This window comes from Chrysoperla carnea, chromosome 1, assembly GCF_905475395.1.
Source record: "Chrysoperla carnea chromosome 1, inChrCarn1.1, whole genome shotgun sequence".
Classification (NCBI taxonomy): domain Eukaryota; kingdom Metazoa; phylum Arthropoda; class Insecta; order Neuroptera; family Chrysopidae; genus Chrysoperla; species Chrysoperla carnea.
In genome coordinates, this window is record NC_058337.1 from 94,225,268 (window position 1) to 94,244,613 (window position 19,346).

Below are 19,346 nucleotides of genomic sequence, written 5' to 3' on the forward strand. Positions count from 1 at the left end.
TATTAAAATATTGTAATTGGATATGAAAAGAATACAAACACAAAAAAATAAAAATTAAATAAAATACTATTAGATTAAAATGAAATTAATTTTAATTTTATATAATTGCATTAAAGTAAAGTAGGATAAAGACGTGAATTTTTTTTCGTGGTGCAGAAAGGCAGCTACAAAAGTAGTTACTACGTGAAGCAGAACGACAAAGTTGATGGTAAAGGTGAGTTATATAGCTACTATTATAGTAAAGGCTAGTTGAATTTTGAATTGATTTAAAGAATATTTTGAAACTCGCTATAACCCGCCTTGTGCCTCGGCATGACAGAGTTACATCATACTCTCGATGAAATATTAATTTAAAATATAACTTAAATAAATGCTGTACAAGCTTGTCAACCACTTTTAACCATGTGCATAAATTTAGCTAAAACTTAAATCCGTCGAAAACCATTGTTTGATTTCTTACACTTTTTGACCGAGAAAAAAGACTGTCATTTCCCAGTTATAACACTTGAAAATTTTTCTAAACTTATTTAAAAACCTGAATAATTTCTTTGTGCAATGAATGATTCTGATTGCACAGAGATAAAGTGCTAAGATAAAAATCCGTAAGATCCGAAATAAGAGCGATATTCCGAAATCTCTTTTTAAAATAAATTCCTGTAAGCTTTCATATTTTGTAAACATCTATATGAAGGTACGTCATATTTTATAATACCAATACCTAAATTAATTATTTTAACAAATGTAATAATTATACAATAGTAATTGAATCATAAAGTGATAAAATTTCTTCAAACTGCTTTCATTATTTTAATGTACTTATGGTTATTGTGTTAGTAAGAAGATTAGTTGTAGAGTTAGGAAGCATTATTTCAGAATAATATTAATTCATTAATCGAATAGAAATAATTGAGCATATATAATTCGCTATTTTAACTATTGATTGAAAGTTGAGTGTAGGAATATAGAAAAGTGCCCTTGTATGATTTGCATACAAAAATCATGCAAATGAATTCCCAAAAGTTTTCTATTCTCTTTTTTCATGTGTTTTGAAACAATAGACTCCTCTACTACTCATTTTTGTGGATTTTTGGAACCTTTTTTTTGTCAAATATATAAGACAATTTTTCGAAATAATTTCTAAGAGAATATTTTTGTATACCTCGGTGTTTTTCCTGATCCTGATGCTGATCCTAATATATGAATGAATGAATGAATGTGTCAGCCTCAAACCTGATATCATGGATTTATCAGAATGGATTTGAATGACTCTGTATAACAATATAGTTCATACATCAGAATAACACATGAGCCATAATTTATAAAGATACATTTAAAAAAAAAAATTTAATCTTACATTTTACTGCTCCATTGCTCCATCTATGATCATCATTTTATGAACCATAATGAATGGCTTTGGTGACATTAACTGCTGAGAAGGACGATAATGAAATAATGGAGGATGAATATGAAGGAGCTTTAGCTGCCATCATCAAACTACATTTAGAGCGACTAACAAAAGAAGACAAATTTAAATATATGTTGAGTACTATAACCAAATTAATTTTAACATTAACATATCTTCCTTTTTATCCCACGAATTATGACTTTTTTTAATTGTGCTTATATTTGAAAAACAATCCCTTTGTAAAACATGTAAAACAATTTCCCGAGTGTTATGGAAGTTAGATAAGTGAGATTAAGAGAGCTGGAGGTTATAAAGGGGTGGTTGTGACTTTTAGGCCCAGTTAAGTGGGCGGGTATCAAGCTAGTAAAGCTTATATAATTTATTTTAAACTTTAGTCTCTACAAATTTTAAACTGCATTTTAAAGTGCATTTTTATCGCATACATGGGGTTTTAAAAATAAGGTGCCCTTAAGCCAGCTCTTTACAAGAATTTTATTTTTAATGTTAAAATAAATATGTATATAATTTGCTTTATGAACATTACAACTACCTCATCATAAGGTACATAATTATAATGTTAAAACTCACACCCTTAAATACACCACTGACAACTAATATTTATACCACATAAAATAAATATTTAAAACAAGTTTTTCCTCTATATTTGTATAAACTGAAAATACACACCATACAAAATGGTTAATGATGTATACTTAATATTTTTAAAAAAAAATCAACTACTAACAAACTTATTTCCGTCATGGGAAATTATGATGTTATTAATAAATAAACATACGATATATAATATATAAATATAAAACTGAACTCAATATTAAATTCAGTTGGATACTATTTAAAAAAAAAAGCAAATATATGTACAGAAGGGTAAGCGGTTGTACCTTATTGAGACAATAAACTTTGGGCTATAGCATCTTTATGAAGACAAAATTTACTGACGAGAAAGTAATTGCAACCGCTCTATTGTGTTTTATGTATTTTGTTTCTATATTAAAAAATTTCACTTTAATTGTAATTACCGCATGTAATTGTCTCAACTACCTTCAGTCACATTCTGCGTAAATCACTGGTGACTACGCAAATCACTGTTTTTTTTGTGTCATATTTCAGCTTTGAAAATAACAACTAACATCAAAACAACTAACTGTACCACTAACCAATGATTATTAGATATCTAATGTTACAATTACTTTGTTCTTTAGTACCTTATTATTATTAAGTAGGTTTTCGTAGTTGAACCTGATTTAATAAAACATTTGAAGCTGTCAGTTGAGACTAGCATGCTCATAAAAGAGGCTGAGGATTCATATGTACATACAATATGTATAAGAAAGAAACCTATTGTATGTTTGTATAAACGAAACGATAAAAGTCATTATACACTTCGATTATGCTACATCCATGAGTATGAGAGAGTTCATGTGTACATACAATATGTATAAGAAAGATATACTATTATATCTACATGTATGTTTGTAAATAAGATACGATGCAAATTATAAAGAGTTTACATAAACATTTAATAGTGTATCTTTCTTATACACATTATATATATATAAACTCTCTCATATTAATGGATGTAGCAACCAAAATACATAATGTTCGATCTACATCTAGGCATATAAATATCACGAGTGTGACAGAATACATGCATTAAGCAATGCATCTCAGTAAGAGGTATTATATACATGTGTTGAAGCTTCGATATGCGTTGAGATAGTTGTAAGACGCTTGGAGAGTGGGAGTTTCTTAGTGGAATAGATGAACTACAACAAATAAGCCACGATACAAGTCACTTTTGTAATTTCATATAACCTCTTACTTAGATGCATTGCTTAACGCATTTACTCTGTCATACTCGTGATATTTATATGCCTAAAAGTAAATCGAACATTCTGTATATTTAAAACTCATTGTATAAGAGAAACTATACATTCATATACTTACTATCAAAGAATAAATGTGGTTTTAAAACATATAAAACGTAAATTGTTATCCAAGGTATGGCACTATTCTATAATGAATGTTTCTATGTCAAATAGTAATCAATCTTTTTCTTACACTTTTATATATATTATCAGCTAAGCCTTCCTTAAACGTTCGCAAATCTCAAATAAAAATTTGTTTTCAATTGTAACTAATCCAAATCATTTCAAAACAAGCGGTTGGTAGGGTCTGGTGCGACCCTTGAGGTTCACATGAATTACTTTCCAGCACAACAGTTAATAAGTAAATAAAAAATCAACCAACTCGACACAACTCGACCGTAAATTATGAAATTCTTTTCGGATCATGTTACTGTTAATAAACTTCGATAGACACCCAACGAATTCGATTTAATTTTCTGTTCGTACGATATTGATCAGGAAAAATTTCTAGAGAAAATCACCCGACTCGGACCGACTTGACCGAATACCATGAAATTCATTTTTTGTTCGCGCGATATATATATTCGACATTTTTTGTTCGCGCGATATCGATAACGACAAAAATGAATACAAACGTATGTACACACACATATACTTCTTCTCCAAATTGGTGTTAAAACCTTGTGCTGACCATGAAACGTTCAGATATGTTTAACATTTCGGGTTGGAAAATCGGACTCATAACCAGAGCTAACTATACTGGGAAGTTAACAAATGAAAACAACAGCTTAAATAATTATTTGTTTCAATAACCTATTATTTTTGAGTCAATTAGTAGAAATCCCGTTAAAATGTAACTGCCGAGAAACAGGAAAAATAGTCCTACTTTTACGTTTTCGATAAACGTGAAACAAGTTTATTATTAAACTTTTATGAAAATGATGTTATATTAAAACGTTGTATACTTACAATATAATTGATACACTTACAATATGATTGATAAAAAAATATTAGACAATAAACATTTACGATTACGTTTTTTTAGAAATTGGGAATTATAAAAAGTAAAAATTATTGAAAACCACAAAATAGGGAATGCTAAAATACAATAAAACCCGTCATATTATTATGATAAGTTGATTATCATAAATGTAATTTTTTATTTTATTTATAATCAAATTTGCATAAAAAAAAAACAAAAAAAAACTCGTGGAGCTGGACAAAAGAGACACCTACTCTAGAGTTATCCATGATATCCATCTATAATGCAATATGGACAATAGCTGAAAATGTGTAGCTTAGATGTGTGTTCTCTTCCTCTCCCAGAGTAGGTTCCTATGGTTGTAGAAAGTAAAAGAAGTTTGTAAAACATTGATAACCTAATTTATACTATTAATGAATAATCTAATATTTCAATATTTAAAGAATCAGTGTGTAAAGTAAATATTGTCAAAAATCTGGTTCCACTTTTTTTGGTAGTTGACAAATTTCATTGTTTTTAAGCAAAATGGGTTGTTTTAGGTTCTTAAAAAATCGAAAATAACACAATCAAAAGTGTCGCTTTAAACCATTATTTTTAACAATAAAGCCGCGGTTTATAATTTAGTGTATTTTTTCTCAATTGATTGACCTCTTCAATTTTCTGAAGGAAATACTTTTGACTTCAATTTCTCTTGTCTATAATCTGACTAATTAACAAGAGGGTAGGTGTAAATTGCTTACCTTGGGCACCGAGTATCTCGGGGGCCTTCTTCGTTGTGATATTCGAGGTCAGCAACCCTAAAAACCGGCTAATTTACAGTTTTCAGGTTTTCATTTCTCTCTCCTCCCTTGTTCATAAAATTTGTAGACGTCCTCTCGAGCCGAATACAAAAAACCACATTCCGATCCGTCTTACTGTTGATCCGCTTTTAGTGCCTTTCTTTGCTTACAGATTGATACAGTCTGAATTATTTTTAAAATGCTTTGAATAAAAGTTAACCTTGAATATTTTCATAACCCATTGTATTATTCTAGTACCTATATATTGAATAGGATAGCCACGTGGGTGTGAGTTATCAGTCGTTGGACGTTTTATCTCATGGGATTATTACTATACATAGTTAGTTATCAAGAGAAAATAGATGATGAGTGTATCCATGCCAAACGGGAATATTCTGGAGGTTTTTTTTTATGTACAAAAATCTTTTTCTATATTATTATTATACTATTTGCTAGCTATTCTCGTTATCTGTATGATGTGGGGTTTGCATAAAAGTACACTCGAAAATGTAAAATTCTAACCTAAATGAAACGTCCAGTTTTTAGAAGATAGAATTAATTGTTTACAAGAATTCATTTATATTTCACACAGTACAAATCTATGAAAGATATTTTACCTTCAGATACTGCAAAAGAAGATAGTGTAAGAATGGTAAAAGAAAAAACAACGCCAGTACCCTTATATCGATATGCGATATTTTCAAATAGGAATATCGATATCTTAAAATATGGATTTATTTTGCAGAATATTTTGAATTATGATAAAATAACGACATTTAAATAAAAACTTTTTAAAATTTATAAAATAAACCATTGTTTTACGACCGAATGAGCCTTTCAACTTAGACTCGGCCAATATAATTTGGTCAAACATATATGAAAATATTTTACAAAATGGTATATTGTACTACATGTAAAACATTTCTTTACCAAAACCTTTAGTTAAGACTCACAAAATACGTTTCTTAGAAAAAGAAAAAGAAAAAGCAAAATGTGAATAGAAGTTGGAACAAGGAATCATTTAAGTATTTATTTTTGGTGTTTTAAATAACATGATAAATAGACCGTAGGTTCAATTTTTCCGACTAAAATTGTATAAATGAGCTCTAAAAGTATGGTTGGATGAATTGATGAGTAGATTCGGCTTGAATCAGTCGTTGTGTTGGTTTGTTTACCGTCCATACATGTAGTATTTTGTATATATGAGGCATATTAGCCTTTTATTTACATAAAATCATAAAATATAATTATTATTGTTTGGCTGAAAAATTTCATTTGCAGTATTTTTTTTATGAAACAGGTCGTACGTACCTCAACAAATACACATAGCGATTTGATCTTTAATAGATTTCTAGGCTTGAAAAAAGTTTTTGGTGCAGCCAGTCATTATTTCAGAATTATTTTTGTAAAAAGAAGTTGCGATACTTTTTGTCTTTGTAAAAAATTTCAAAGAAAATAATCACATTTACTTATGCGTTCGTATTAAAATAATCAAAATAAAAATATCAAAATTATTAGTCCTTCCTGATTTGACAACACGGTATATACAACCAATAAAAATTAATGTTGGATAATTTTTGGCTGAACATTATTTCTATACCTCTACTCTCAAAATATAACTATGATATGAATTTTGCGTTTCAAAAATATAGTGGATCTTTAAAAAAAAATTTAGTCTACTTCCATAGCATCAATCGGTGTTAAGATTAAAAAAATTTGGCTTCAGTCAAAGATTGAAGGTGCTTGAAGTGAAAATTCTTAAGCATGCATTGAATTTTGTGGAGCTAAGCCATTTATCTAATCTTATCATTCACTTTTCATTTTCATTCTGATAGCAATACAATATTACGACTGATTATCTACCTGGCATTAACCATAATGATACGAAAATAATACGAAAGTTACGCAAAATCGAGTGACTGATTTAAGTGAAGTTATTGATCAAACGCCGCGCCGCTTAATGTCGTATTCGGCGCTTGACTACTAATTATTTTGATAAATTCATATTTGTTCTTTTACGAGAAACGGCTGTGACCTGCAAACTTCATGCGAAGTTAGGAAGAAGAAAGTGAAAGAAGTGACTCAGAATCACGGATATTTTACGGAAAATTAGTCAACAGTTTAAGTTATTCTTCGTTAAAATGATCATGGAAATTTGATGAATGACATTAATATTTAAATTGTAAGTGTGGATTGAGTGTGGAAATATTTTGTTACTTCAATATTTTAATATATTTTTATTTATTTGATATTATTTATGACTTTATAATATATATTTAAAATTTATAGTTGAATTTATTTAGCTATTAAATTTAGATTTTAGTTATGTTTAAAAGTGTTTAAATGAGCAATAGGGGTCTATCTATTGGATTTTGCACGCTTAGTTTAGCCAATGACAACAATAGACGTAGCAATTCTGAATAAGAAGTTTTTAAAAAAGGATAATAATATAAATCTAGAGTGTTCAAACTATAAAAAAAGTATAATATTTTTTTGTTATTTTTTCTGCATTTAAATAGCTGTAAAAAAGTGGCAGTTCAGTTAGGATGATATAATTACGTGATCAATCTACCATTGTAAAATTTTAACTGTGGTATAACATCGGCATTACTTAATAGTAATGCCGCAGCCATATTGACTTCTTCATTTTCATAATATTTGAGGGACTAATCTGAGAAAATTATTTATATTAGAAAATAAAAGAAATTATATACAAGGTGTGGCACGAAAACTTGCTACTTGTTTTTATCCCCAAGCAGCAGGAAGTGGTTTGTGTTTAAATAAAAAAAAAAATTTTCTTTTTTGAATGAAAAAAATTTAATTAAAGACTCTCAATTGAATAAAATTGGCTACCGCCAACACAAATGTTAAGGTCGCAATAATAAAAGCCACTACTTCTTTTCATGTTAAAGTGTTGTGAATTTGTGAATTTTTATTTTATTAATTTTTTGTGAAAAAATTAGTTTATTTATGAAAATAACTTGGCATGTTTGACCATGTACGAAATACAAAATCATGTGTCATTTGAAATAGTTTTGACAGTGCCAACAATGCCTGTTTTGCAATCAGAAGCAAAACTCGATAGATGTAGTTTTAAAGACGGTTGCACACTTTTAAGCATCTTGGATTATCTATTTTCTAAAACTGATTTTAACGTTGCTTTCCAAAAGAGTAGAATACGGAAAATTTGATCCCTATGAATAAATTTCAAAATATTTTATAAGCAGAAACGCACCTGCTATACAGTAAAATAAAAATAATGGATTGGTAAACGCATTTCCTTGGCTGTTGATGTTCTTATAGCATATTTTGAACATATTATTTTTATATTACAATATGTTTTCTTGCCTACATGTTAAGAACATATTTTTTTGCACCTAACAGTTTTTTTTATTATAAAATAGTTGTTTAGAAATAATAATGACATGTGACAGCATCATATTTGACAAGGATTTAAGTTTTATGATACGAAATCTAAGTCTTATTTCAACCAATTTGAATTCATTTAATTTCAGCTGGCGGAACTTCAATCATTTAACTTCAAAAATCATATGGATTAGTCATATACTTCATGTGCGTAAGCGTATTGTTAAGTTTATGCATCATGGACACTACACAAGGATATTTAACTTAAACGAGAGAATTGACAAAATTTTTCAACGAAATGGCAGAAATCATAGCGTTGCTATTGTCCCTGTTACACCGAACTGAATATATAGAATAACAAATATAGGAGTAAATTGATTAGAGTATTATATTTCCATTTTGTTTAATTTTTTTTATATATATATATAAAATTAATTTAATATCTGATTCAATAATATTCTAAATTGATTTGAATCTCTATTACGGTGCAAAAGGTACATTATTGCCATTTATTTTTTGGCAGATATTTGATTACATTTGATTACGCACAATAAAATTTAAAAAAAAAATACATAAATGCCAATATAAACAAGTTATTTTTTTAATTATTTTTGTAAAACCAAGTCATAAAATGCTATTTTCCTGGAAATCATAGCAAGATATAATAACATAATATTATAGTTCATATAATGGGTTAAATAATTCGTAAGGTTTATTATTTTTAAGCTGCAGGTGGTAATGAATTTGGTTTGTGGAAATTTATGGAGTAAGCTAAATCGTAAGAGGGACACAAAGCGTCCTAGGGAAATGAATGTCAATTACAGTAAAATCAAGCAAACATTTCGAAAAAATAAAAATTTTAAAAATTTACACTTTATCCCTACGGATGCCTCTTATTAATGTGTTCCACTGTTAAGACATCCATAGATTAATACAAAGTCCTCATAATTTAACAATATTTATAAATTTGAAGGCAAAATGTAAACAAATAATTGAAATTATCATTGCGTAGAATTTCATGCAATATACCCATGGGGAAATTTTTAATTTGTTAGAATAGACGATAGAAAAACACAATTATAGGATATGCACCAAAGAGTGCGTGGAAATAATCGTTAATATTGTGCTTCCTGTCCCCCACCCCCATTTAAAATATCGAAAGAATTAAGGATGCAAGCACGAATGTAAATTTTGTAAAATTTTGATTCACGTGGATAAAAAAAAGTCTTAATTAAGATAAGACATATTTGATGGCTTATATATTTTAATTGTTCCAAAGTGATATTTATTTTTTTTGCAATCGTACTAAAAACGGGCAGACAAAATATAATCCTAATGGTAATATTTTTGTGAGCGATTTGAAACTAAAATTTTTAAACAAAAACTGCGAAATTTTGGCGGAATATCCTTGGGCGTTCCGCTCTTATTAAATTTGGAAACTAGGTAGGTACGTTTAATACTGAAGCCACTTACTCTATTTTCATAAATTTGCAGTAGCTTTTGTTTTCCATTAATGGAACGTTTTTCATTTGATACCCATAAAAATTCAATGGATTCATGACATAAAAAAATTTGATATTTTGATACAACAATTCTAGTACATAGCAATAACGATAATAAATTTTTATTTGTCTTCCTTAAGTGGATTCAAAAAAGGGAACATTCTACAGTTTTGGATAGATTGTGTAATTTCAAAGAACCCCGCACGATTATATAGGAAAATGGCTTTCAGTGAAACTTTTTCAACCCACTCCTAATCTAATCGTGCGGGGTCCTTTCCCCTAATTGTCATTAAACTTAGCTTCATATGCTAGTAGAATAGTTTATTAGAGTTAATTTAGGACATTGTGTATCACATGTAGAATAGGCACAAAGTATTTATTACATTAATGGTAATTCATTTATTTTTCATTTGTGACTTTGACAACTGTTGGCGACTAACGTTATGGTCAATTTAATTTTTTCCTGAATTCACATATGAATTGGGATGGCACAGCACACATATACACAAGCGTATATTATAAAATCAACAAATATGATTATTAGGTACATAAATTGTTTATATAGGTTATTTACCATTCTTAATTTTCAGTTAGTTATAGACCCCTTATATTACCTACCCCAATCATTATTTATCGTTATGGTAAAATATAACAAAGTTTTTAAATGTAGGTAAATTAATTATATTGAACGTTTTTGTTTGATTTTAAACAAATATTTATAATTTTTTTAATCAACGTTTACAATGAAAAAAAGAAAAAAAAAACACAAATAAACAAGATTCGAATGATGAATTTTAATTTAAAACTTGTTTTTTTAATTTGATAATTGTTTTTGATAAATATGACAAGCATAATTAATTAACGAGAATTGAAAAAAATCTCGAACCCGGACTTCTTCTATTCATGTCAAGCGCCCTAATTTTTTTCCACGGATTGAATTTTTTAATTTGTTTATCCACTCATTTATTATTATAATTGTTTGTTTTTGTTCACTGGTTCGACTCCTGGTTCGAGTGTATTTTTTTCAATTCTCTTTAATTAAGATTACTAGACAAGATATTTGTCAATATTTTGTTTACGTTGTATGTATCATATTAAAAACATCAAATATAATCGAATAGACCATGATGTAAATAAATATCGTATGCATGATTAATAGTGAACAAAAACAAAAATAATAATAATAAATAAGTGGATAAACAAATTAAAAAATTAAATGAGTTGAAAAAATGGCATTCGTGTCTAGAACTCGAATAACCTAATTGGTAGGGCGCTTGACATGAATCCAAGAAGTCCGGGTTCGAGTGTATTTTTTTTAAATTCTCTTTAATTAAGATTACTAGACAATATATATGCCAATATTTAGTTTACGTTGTAAGTATCATATTAAAAACATCAAATATATTCGAATAGACCATATAATCAAATAAATATCGTATGCATAATTAAAAATGAACAAAAACAAAATATAACAAGCATAATTATTTGAATTCTTGGAAATAAAATTCTGTATTCTGATCATGATAATTGGGCTTATTTGTTTTGCATATTTAGTAATTCAACAAACATTCTTAGAAGATTCAACAAATATTTGCATTATTAGATTTGGTTATTAAAATTGCCAGATGAAAAACAACGGAATTAACAAAATTTGATAGATAAATAATTCGAATTGGCAACGCATTTTTCTATGGCTTCTGTTAAAGGCAATAAGTTAATGTTCTATCAAAGTTTTGAAATATTGATTTAACAAAATATGAATTTTTACTAGCCAACTTTAGATGAAATAACATTTTATATAAATTTTGATGTGCTGAATTTTAATTCGACAACGCTGTTCTTAATCCCGAGGCTACATTATATACTAGTAGAATTTTATCGAAATTGGAGATTAAAAATTTCTCGATTTATTGCCATTTTTTTAAAGGGTACCCCTTTGAAAAGATGGAGAAAACGGAAAAAAAAAGTTAGTTTCGGAGTTTGATGAAACTCGGTAGATGGCGTAATTTTGATCCAAAAAGTATCAAAATCTGGTTAATTTAATGATTGAATGCAAAGTTTTTGAGGTATCACAATATTTGGATCGATTTTAGTCCGTATCTCAAAAACTATGCAACCAGTCAGCTAATGCACCCGATTTTCGTACTTTTTGAGTCAAAATTACCTTATAAACTGAGTTGTATCGAAATTGGAGATGAAAAATTTTTTTCGATTTTTTGCCAATTTTTTAAGGGGTAGGTACATTTTGAAAAAATCGAGAAAAATTTTGAGAAGAAAATTTTTTCTCTTTTTAATCTTGAGATGTAAAATTTATAAATAAGATCGCAATATATTTCGTTAAAGCATCTTTTCAGTTTTTTAGACTAAAAATCGATGTTTTTTGAATTTTTTTATTACGTTTATCTAAAATGTTGTCAATTGCATGCATGACATAACATGTTATGTCATACTTAATCACCCCGATACATAGAATTCCAAAAAGTTAAATAATTTCAAGTTAAACGTTTACCATTACTTAAAATATAATATAGGCATATTTAATTTAGAAAAAAATCATCATTCATCCCTAACATATAATATATAAAGAGTTCCATCTGGTTGAGTAATGTCTTTAACCATTTCTCTGTTGATTATTTATTTTTAAACATGCTGAACAACAACCACTTTAAAAATTTACATTTATATATCCTACAAAAACGGAAATAACCGTTTGTCAAATATGTATTACATAAGTTAACGAACCGTATCAGCGAAGGAACACATTTTTTATCAATTATATATCCCCTGTTTGTAATTTTTATTTTTATTTACATAATTATAATATTTTTACAAGTTTAACATTAATTGCTCACTTTATTCATTTAATGAATAAATTTATTAGACATTTTTATTTCATGTAACAGCCAGTAAAGCACGGCGAATCTTGTTAGTATCACAGGCAGATCACCGCGCCGTCCGAATATACCAAGTGGGTGAAAGTAGATATACATTGTTATTAACTTCCTAGTATATAGGAAATAATTGTAATTGGTCCGATTTTAGGAATCGAAATTATTAATATATCTTTACGTGCCATGGGCAAGGCATTAATATCAATTTGGAAGAAGTATGATTATATAAATTGCGTAGTATTTTCCACAGTGCGTCATAAAAACGCCGATTACGTATTCGTAATTTCAAAAATTTTCATGAAATTCGCGGAGGAAAAAAGTTGTATGAAATCCCATAGAACATATTACAGTCTTGAAGACATTTACACAAAATTTCCGAATTATAAATTTTACGTCACAGCCATAATAAAATAACTCCTTAAGAAGTATTTGTTTCAGGCATTATTTTATTAGTCATTTGCGAAACTCACTATGCCAAATTCTTTCGACGGTTCCAAATAGCCAAACTTAAAAGTTTGGCATAACCTTTTTCGTATAACCAAAGAAAAAAGTTCAAAAACTTCAAATTAGTTCAAAAAGTTAGCCTGTGACTTTGAATTGGCATTCGATAACGCTAGGGTTTCCAGTACTTACTATCAATAATTGCATAACTCGACTTTTTAACGCGTCAACATAGAGTAAGAAATGGTTTGGAAATTGAGTGTCAGTGTCTCCATATCTATGAGCTTAATTTTATTAAACTCTATAAAAGACTATTAATATGGATATTGTGCATATATGACAATTAGATACGTTTATCGTTGGATTTCGACACTAATACATTTTTATTTTTATTTTTTTTTTTTTTAGAATTGTGTTTCTTGAAAAAGTATTTATTAGAGAAATCGTTATTATAAACAAGAAGTTTACTGTACAATATATTTTTAAAAGGCATTGCAACAGCGAAAAAAGGAAAATTACTTTCTTGTTTCTCTGCTCGAGAACATGGTAGTCGAATTTAATTTAAAAGAAAAAGGAAATGAAATTCAGAATATTCTATGTAGAAAAGTAATTTTTGAATTCACACCACAAAATAAAAAGCAATGTAAAAACAGTTACCGTAGCGGTTTGTTAGAGAAGATTAGGTGTATAGATAGTACCTCTAGATATATACATTCCAGGCACATCATATGTTTTTTTCCTACGATATAATGAAAGTCTGCTATAAATAATTCACTTGCACAACTGAACCAAGAAAATAGAAAATATAATATGTAGTAAAGAAGAAACTACTATTTTTGAGATAAGCTTATTTTGTTATTTATCTAATTTTAATTTTCTACACATTGGTTAAATTTATTCGCGAAAATATTTTATTGTTGTTTACTCAATTCATAGAATAAAATTACAAAAACTCAAAACTCGCTTTTATGATTTCGGCAATAAAAAAATAAAAAAATTGTAATGAATCTTTGCTAAACAACTTCCTTCATTTACTTGAAACGTTCAGTATGAAGTTTCTTTAATCCTTTTCTTACATATTGGATTATCAGACAAGTATGGGTTGTACTGGAATCTTAAAGTTTCTGAAAAGGGCGTCAAAAGTAACAAAAACATATTTTGATGATACTATATGATCAGTTTTCGTTTTATAAACGATATAATATTTTTCCCATTTCTTGAAAAGCGTTTTTTTATTTGCTTAAGGTTCAAAAACCATACAAGGCCGTTCAATCAATCGAACCCTGTAGCTCGTTCTTTTTTTATAATTTGAGAGGTTCTGATTAATGACCGTGATAAATTAAACGCCTTCGGACTTGGACCATTTTTTAACGATTTTTTTCCTGCTGTATATGTTCAATACAATCTGGCAACAAAAAAATTGCAGAAAACAATAGTCTGAGTTTTCTATTTATTCCTTATTGAAATCTAATTGAAATTTCATATCAAAATAAAAGAGCTTCAAATCGATTCAGTATTCAGTTATATAGAATTCAATATGGAACCCGATTTCTTTTATCAAAATTCAATAATCACTAATTAGTGGTTTCAATTTTTAAATTCTGCTAAGAATTGGACAAACTTACTCATATTATCTAAAATGTCATTATGTCGTCAGATTTGACGGGTATACGTCATAACGTATCTTTAAGAAATGATTTTTAAGATACAAATTTGTATATTTATGCTTACGTATAATTCCATTTAGGAAGATATACTTAGAAAAATAACTGCTTTAAGTCTTTAAAATGTACAGCACGTCTCATATAGGGTCTCTATGAATGGGCTACGACTGGGCCAGGGTTCGGTCATTGCAACCAGAATTGGTCGTTCAATGGATTATGCTTCGAACCTAATTTGGGTCCAAGCATAGCAACCAATCACAAGCAATCGTTGGCAAGGATTGTCAAATATAATGAAAAAATTATTTATTGCATATATATCGGTACATCATGTTGCAGTTTCTTTCAAATTCATTACTTTAAGTATATACAACGTCTTATTTTTCAATTTTTATACCATGTATATATGATATATACATAGTATTATAAGTTTAGTCCCAAGTTTGTAACGCCTAAAAATATTGATGCTACAAAAAAAAAATTGGTATAGGTGCTCATAAAATCACCTAATTAATCCATTTCCGGTTGTCCGTCCGTCCGTCCGTCCGTCCGGCTGTCCGGCCGTCCGGCCGTCCGTCTGTGGTCACGATTACTCAAAAACGAAAAGAGATATCAAGCTGAAATTTTTACAGCGTGCTTAGGACGTAAAAAGTGAGGTCAAGTTCGTAAATGAGCAACATGGGTCAATTGGGTCATGGGTCCGTAGTACCCATCTTGTAAACCGTTAGAGATAGAATAAAAGTTTAAATGTAAAAAATGTTCCTTACAAAAAAATAAATAACTTTTGTTTGAAACATTTTTTTGTAAACATCCCTGTTTACCCACGAGGGCGTTAATTAGGTACAAATTTTATAGTATGTAATTAATATAGGAATATCAAAGTGAATATCTTTTGTTATTTACATGACGTCAAAAAAAACAAACGACTGCGCATCAACACTTGCGCATTATATGAGAATATCAGTTAAATATGTCAGATATGTATGTATGTGAAATGTGACAGAGTTATCAATACTGCCTATACATGGTATTTCAACAATTAACTCAGTCAATTGTTTGTTTTCACTTGTTAATTTAAGCTGGGATTTCGACGGATGATGTTCATGGGATTCGAACCGTTTACCCTCGAAATACGACTCTCACGCGATAATTATTACGCTACGGAATCATATGATAATAAGTTAGTATGAAGTAATCTCGCAAATTGTTGTCCTTTAATGTAATGCGATCGTTGTCCAGCCATTGCTGTTAATTGGCCGGCTTACTATCGGCTGAATGACTGGTTGATTGTTTAATTGATGGTTTCAACATGGGATCCTTGGGCCGTTTAAAAACGTTAATTGCCTAGTACTGGTATTTGAGTCATTGGCCAACCATTATGAGCCATTCACCGTCCAGCCATTAGCAAATTGCATGCCTTGCGTTTCTTATGCGGGTTAATCCAATTATTATACATCAAGTCAATAGCAGATCTTATAGTAAATGCAAAACAATATCTTTATAAATTTTAATAAAATTCTTATTTTATTTTGATAAATTGTCTAACAACAAAATATTTAAACGTGTTACTGTTGTTTCAGTCATTTATAAATTTCAAGTAGAAAATAAAATACAGTTATATTGTAACATATTGTTTCGATCTTATGCAAAATAATAGCTATCACAATCAATCAAGTTAAACAAATTTAAACAATACTCGGGAAATGGAGGTTCAATAATATTTTGAAAACGTATTAAATAATTAAAATAATTGAATTATCATTGTATGAAAGATATCGCATCTCCTTGCGATATAAAGTTACATGTAACTTTACAACAACAACATCATAAAAAATAATAACGGGGTTTACCCTCCGTTTCTCTGGTATGAACGCCTTTTATTACATCTTTGATGTGGGTGGAGTCCGTTACTTCGTTTTTATCAAAGCAATGACTATGTGATCAATTCTACTGCCCCCATTAATTATAATTGTATACACTGCCGCTGCCTGAATTTGAACCCGCAACCTAAGTCTACGTAAACAAACGGTCCAAGTCTGTCGCCTTAGACCGCTCGGCCACTTAGGGTCTGTATCTTACAACAGAAAATAAGGGACAGAAAAACCTTTAGTCATTCCATGAAAAAAAATATTATTTTGGCAATAAAAAATTTATAAATATCATTTCGAATCGAATTGTTTATTCAAGCCAATCAAAATTCTTTCTATGTACTATTTATCCTCAAAATTAAAATTTGCTAAATTTTCTCCAAATGAAAATCTTTGTTAATTGTTTCTTGACAAATATACATTTGAAACAAGAGAGTCAAAGTCTTTGGAAAGCTTTTTCAAGAAAAATTTTTTCAATTTCTTATTATTATCTAAAACTGATGTCAAGATTAATTCAAGTGTAGAATGTAATTTTTTTATGAAAACTTAAATTTGAAGAAAAAAACAAAAAATTACTTTGTTTCTAAATTTATTTTTTTATTAAATTTTCTTAAATATAAACTAATTCTATTGTTCTCCAACTTTTATTGATGTACATTGCTATGACAAGCAGTTACTTTTTAATTTCAAAAGATTGCCCACTATTTTGTTTTTGTAATAAAAGAAAGAGAGAGATTAACGACGACGCGATCTAGTGATTCGTATTTTGCATTGATTATAGGCAATATAAACTACATTTCATAGCTAACATATCGCAAAAAAGTATATTTATTGCTTTTTATTTCATTTATTGATCCACTTACTAGGGATAAACCGTCATCATAATTTTAATGAAACGTGTTTTTGTATCAATTTTTATTAAAAAAAACATTGTTTTACACTTCTGTTAAATGTAAATAAGAAATTTTTAAAGTATTTTGAAACGGAACACTAATAATTGACGTGTCACTTGGTGTGCAGGACATAGCTATATGAACAACAGCGGATGTACAACGGATGGTAGCCAGAAACAATTGATGGATACATAAAACATTTGCAATAATATATATTATTTATTTTATTTATTGTTATTATTTACTATGTATTTGAAAAGTAATGTAACTTTATAATTTTATACTCAAGATCGATAAGCATTAAAATTATATCAAGTAGCAATGAACACGTCACAGCTAAATGATAATGGTCCAATCACATAATCAGTAAATCAGCTCGAAAAAAAAAAGAAGCTGATTTCCAGCAGTTATTACACCCATTCGACACCTCGGAGTGTATATTTTAATTTGTAGGAAAAAAAATGAAACTTTTTTCATCACGGAGTAGAAAACGGCCGACAATTGATCATTTAACGAAGTTCTTGCTCATTTATGTCGAACACAATGACTTAGCTGGTTATAACATATATTTCTCCTGAATTTCAGAATATTATTTGCGAAAATATTTTGGGCCTATAGCGTCAATTCCACCGGTTTTTGAAAAATGAATGTTGTGTCAGTTGGTAAATTTGTAATCAAAGCAGAAATGCAGTGTTTTGCTTAATGTTGTTGTTCTAAAATTGGCTTGTTACTAAGACTTCCAACACAAACCTTAATTAATAGTTAGTAAAAATAAAGAAATCTGGTAAACGTAGAAAGTTTTTGTGACTCTTTGTTTAATATGAAATTTACTTTTGCAATATGTGACATTTAAAAGTAACAAAAATGATCACATAAATCTAACTTTAGTTTTTAATTTTAAAATGTATGATGCAACTGTAAATATATTTCGCCATTTCAGCACTAAAAATTATATTGATTGGCACAATGAATGAAGACTATTATTATATGTTTAATTAAATACCTATGACAATCAAAAATTTAGTAGGTAAGTATCAATATTTAAAATTAATAATTCAAAAGTAAATCTGAATAATTAAAAACAAAATCATTAATTTTAAAAGACACAGTTATAAATTTACCATATTTATAATCAGTGATAGCAAATCTATTATATGATTTGAAATATATGTCCATTATTATTCTATTATTATATCCGGTATTTTATATAGACATAAAGGCAGTTACACACTACGTATGAAAATGATTACCAGGCAAATAATTCTCATTTTAGAATAAATTCAAATCTAGGGAAGTATTTTGATGTAGGTAATCGTATCATTAGATTTGAAATGGCAATTAACCTGTTTCAAATTTTTGTAACAAGTAACACAAAATCATTTACCGGTAGAAAAAAGCCGTAAGATGATGGTATAAGAGCTTTTCGGGCGTTTCAAATGAGGCGAACAGTTTTTAAAAAAAATCTACATAGATTGATTGAATCTATCGCCTGCCTCGAAAATTGAATGTTGTTTGTCGAATATCCATCGACTACCAATCAAATATTCATTGAAAATCCGATCGAAATTATTATCATTGTCTCGTCTCTCAACTTATTCTCTTTTATACTCTCAGACAATCGATGAATCCAAATGTAGGAAGAAAATTTTGAGGTATGTAATAGGCATTATAA